Source organism: Oncorhynchus tshawytscha, linkage group LG12 (assembly GCF_018296145.1).
Source record: "Oncorhynchus tshawytscha isolate Ot180627B linkage group LG12, Otsh_v2.0, whole genome shotgun sequence".
Taxonomy (NCBI): Eukaryota; Metazoa; Chordata; class Actinopteri; order Salmoniformes; family Salmonidae; genus Oncorhynchus; species Oncorhynchus tshawytscha.
The window spans coordinates 10339712-10344439 of record NC_056440.1 but is presented as its reverse complement, the minus strand read 5'-3'; the positions used below and the strand labels follow the sequence as shown (position 1 = coordinate 10344439).

At 42.3% G+C, this 4728-nt stretch overlaps 1 protein-coding gene across 1 annotated transcript in view; it reads left to right on the top strand.

Moving 5' to 3' along the window:
* Window positions 1–709: 709 nt before the first annotated feature.
* The window catches only part of LOC112247611 (heparan sulfate glucosamine 3-O-sulfotransferase 1-like), a 32858-nt gene continuing 28839 nt past the window's right edge, over window positions 710–4728 (top strand). The window contains exon 1 of the mRNA XM_042331311.1: window positions 710–847. The gene's annotated coding sequence lies outside the window, so the exon portion shown is untranslated. The remainder of the gene's footprint in view (window positions 848–4728) is intronic.

Here is a 4728-nt window from a genome sequence, read left to right as displayed (position 1 = left end):
AGAACGTTATGTTCTATGTCCCTTCAAGGTGTTAGAACGTTATGTTCTATCTTCCTTCAAGGTGTTAGAACGTTATTTTTTATAAATCAGAGAGAAGAAAGGGAGAGAGGGGTTGATGGAGCGAGAGGAGGAGGGGCCGGGTGGAAGGGGAGGGGAGGAGGAGGCAGGACTAGGAATTTCCCTAAGGGGTTTATATGTTTGCTCTCTCTCTCACTCGGTCAACCGCAAAGCAAAGTCACATACACTCTCACTCATTCTCTCTTTTTGACACAGAACCAGAGACGCATGTGACACACACATACACACACACTCACAGACACCACTCCTTAGCATAGCGGGACAAGCAGCTCACAAATAACAGAGACATCTACCACTTGGATTTTATCAGAGGCTTTAAGAAGAGACCAGACACAGAGGACTGGAGAGAAGAGACCAGACACAGAGGACTGGAGAGAAGAGACCAGACACAGAGGACTGGAGAGAAGAGACCAGACACAGAGGACTGGAGAGAAGAGACCAGACACAGAGGACTGGAGAGAAGAGACCAGACCAGACACAGAGGACTAGAGAGAAGAGACCAGACACAGAGGACTAGAGAGAAGAGACCAGACACAGAGGACTAGAGAGAAGAGACCAGACACAGAGGACTGGAGAGAAGAGACCAGACACAGAGGACTGGAGAGAAGAGACCAGACACAGAGGACTGGAGAGAAGAGACCAGACACAGAGGACTGGAGAGAAGAGACCAGACACAGAGGAGTGGAGAGAAAAAGAGTAGGAAGACAGAGGAAGCCACAGAAAGAGGAAGAGACAAGAGGAACACCAGACCGAAGTCCCAGTGACTCAGGTAAGACCTCACTCTCTCTCTCCTACAGTATGTCTCTTATTCATACACTGAATCTCTCACCCACTCTTCCGGTCTCACTTTCTCTCTCTATCTCTGTTTTAACTCTTCCTCTCAGAGGAAGTGGTCTGTGAATGTCGGTTTGTTCTGAGAGTCCAACTGTGTGTGTGTGTGTGTGTGTGTGTGTGTGTGTGTGTGTGTGTGTGTGTGTGTGTGTGTGTGTGTGTGTGTGTGTGTGTGTGTGTGTGTGTGTGTGTGTGTGTGTGTGTGTGTGTGTGTGTGTGTGTGTGTGTGTGTGCATGCGAGAGAGAGAGGTTACTGATATGGTCTGTTTGGCAACAGTTAGTGGAAGTGTTGTGGTAGGTGGATAAACAGGTAGTCATGGACGCGCAAAATGTGTTGTGGCATGTAGGAAACACTCTGTTAGTTAATCACAACTCCAGGGTGTGTGTGTGTGTGTGTGTGTGTGTGTGTGTGTGTGTGTGTGTGTGTGTGTGTGTGTGTGTGTGTGTGTGTGTGTGTGTGTGTGTGTGTGTGTGTGTGCATGCGAGAGAGAGAGTTACTGATATGGTCTGTTTGGCAACAGTTAGTGGAAGTGTTGTGGTAGGTGGATAAACAGGTAGTCATGGACGCGCAAAATGTGTTGTGGCATGTAGGAAACACTCTGTTAGTTAATCACAACTCCAGGGTAGTAACACTCTGTTAGTTAATCACAACTCCAGGGTAGTAAACACTCTGTTAGTTAATCACAACTCCAGGGTAGTAACACTCTGTTAGTTAATCACAACTCCAGGGTAGTAACACTCTGTTAGTTAATCACAACTCCAGGGTAGTAAACACTCTGTTAGTTAATCATAACTCCAGGGTAGTAAACACTCTGTTAGTTAATCACAACTCCAGGGTAGTAAACACTCTGTTAGTTAATCACAACTCCAGGGTAGTAACACTCTGTTAGTTAATCACAACTCCAGGGTAGTAACACTCTGTTAGTTAATCACAACTCCAGGGTAGTAACACTCTGTTAGTTAATCACAACTCCAGGGTAGTAACACTCTGTTAGTTAATCACAACTCCAGGGTAGTAACACTCTGTTAGAAACACTCTGTTAGTTAATCACAACTCCAGGGTAGAAACACTCTGTACGAAACCCTCTGTTAGTTAATCATAACTCCAGGGTAGTAACACTCTGTTAGTTAATCACAACTCCAGGGTAGAAACACTCTGTACGAAACCCTCTGTTAGTTAATCATAACTCCAGGGTAGAAACACTCTGTTAGTTAATCACAACTCCAGGGTAGTAACACTCTGTTAGTTAATCACAACTCCAGGGTAGTAAACACTCTGTTAGTTAATCACAACTCCAGGGTAGTAAACACTCTGTTAGTTAATCACAACTCCAGGGTAGTAACACTCTGTTAGAAACACTTTGTTAGTTAATCATAACTCCAGGGTAGTAAACACTCTGTTAGTTAATCACAACTCCAGGGTAGTATCACTCTGTTAGTTAATCACAACTCCAGGGTAGTAACACTCTGTTAGAAACACTCTGTTAGTTAATCACAACTCCAGGGTAGAAACACGCTGTTAGTTAATCATAACTCCAAGGTAGAAACACTCTGTTAGTTAATCACAACTCCAGGGTAGTAACACTCTGTTAGAAACACTCTGTTAGTTAATCACAACTCCAGGGTAGTAACACTCTGTTAGAAACACTCTGTTAGTTAATCACAACTCCAGGGTAGAAACACTCTGTTAGTTAATCATAACTCCAGGGTAGAAACACTCTGTTAGTTAATCACAACTCCAGGGTAGAAACACTCTGTTAGTTAATCATAACTCCAGGGTAGAAACACTCTGTTAGTTAATCATAACTCCAGGGTAGTAACACTCTGTTAGTTAATCACAACTCCAGGGTAGTAACACTCTGTTAGTTAATCATAACTCCAGGGTAGTAAACACTCTGTTAGTTAATCACAACTCCAGGGTAGTAACACTCTGTTAGTTAATCACAACTCCAGGGTAGAAACACTCTGTTAGTTAATCATAACTCCAGGGTAGTAAACACTCTGTTAGTTAATCATAACTCCAGGGTAGTAACACTCTGTTAGTTAATCACAACTCCAGGGTAGTAAACACTCTGTTAGAAACACTCTGTTAGTTAATCATAACACCCTCTATATCTCTCCTCTCTATCTCTCTGCTCTACATCTCTCCGCTTTATATCTCTCCCCCTCTCTATCTCTCTGCTCTCTATTTCCCCCTCTCTATCTCTCCACTCTCTATTTCCCCCTCTCTATCTCTCCACTCTCTATTTCCCCCTCTATATCTCTCCACTCTCTATTTCCCCCTCTCTGTCTCCACTCTCTATTTCCCCCTCTCTATCTCTCCACTCTCTATTTCCCCCTCTCTATACCTCTCAATCTCTCTCCCCCTCTCTATCTCTCCACTCTCTATTTCCCCCTCTATCTCTCCACTCTCTATTTCCCCCTCTCTATACCTCCCTATATCTCTCCCCCTCTCTATCTCTCCACTCTCTATTTCCCCCTCTCTCCCCACTCTCTATTTCTCTCTCTCTATCTCTACACTCTCTATTTCCCCCTCTCTATCTCTCCACTCTCTATTTCCCCCTCTCTATCTCCCCCTCTCTATCTCCACTCTCTATCTCCACTCTCTATCTCCAGAGAGGGGAGAGATGGAGAGGGGAGGGATAGACTGGGAAAGATAGAGAGGGGAGGGAATGCTGTCAGTTTTACTCCTGACCAGTTCTATTTTGTGTAATATTTTGAGCTGATCTTAACTTTTTTGTACATCATGTTACCTATAAAAAGAAAGTCACACACTCCATATATAAACTCCCAGTAATCTTTACATAGATGGACCCATTGTTAACAGGTGTTATAATAAAGACCGTAGGCAGCTCCTGAGTTTATAGTTTGGGGAAGTACAATTTATCCTAACAAACTGTTTGCCAGTTATGACAATTTATACATGCGCATTTTTATGGAACAGTTTAATTTGAATAACGTTTTAGTTTTGTAAAGTTGTTTTTTTTAAATGTTAGGTGGTTCATTATAAAAATCTGAATTAAAAAATTATACAAATCTAAAAGTTAAAATTCAAATAATGCAAGAACAACACCCTTTGACACCTGGACACATTGATACACCGTGATCCATTGTGCGGCTAAAAACATTTGAGAATGGAACTGACAGATAGCTATAGGCCAATGCAGTAGTATTAGAGTCAGCTAAGTAAAATATATAGGCCTAAAACCAACAAACAAAAACAGTAGAAAATATCCTGATGGAAATACAGGTTCATCTCTCTACTCTGCCTATCTGCCTCCCGATCTATCTGTCTTGACTTGAGCTATCGCTAATGAAGTGCAACATTGTATCAACTCAGCAGGTTGGCGTGCTCAGGCGGCTCCCTCCACGTCATCAGGACAGAGAAACCACACACATGATCATTGCTCACATAAAGCAAAACTAAACCGAAACGTGTTTCTCACAAGTGTAGCAGGTTGTCTACTCTGCGTATCAGAACAATTTACCGCCTTTTATTATTTATTTATTTATCTTAGTTGTTTTGCACTGGCTCTATGCACACTCCAACACATACACACACGCACACTACATGCGCTCATACACACAAAACACACACATGCATATTGATGCCACTCGCACACAGACACACTTTCACACTTCACATACACTTCTGCTACTCTGTTCATAACAATAATAATAATATATCCTTCTACTACTTTGTTTATAATAATGTCCTCATCTTCTTCTTCTACTCTGTTTATAATAATGTCCTCTTCTCCTTCTACTACTCTGTTTATAATAATGTCCTCTTCTTCTACTACTACTCTGTTTATAATA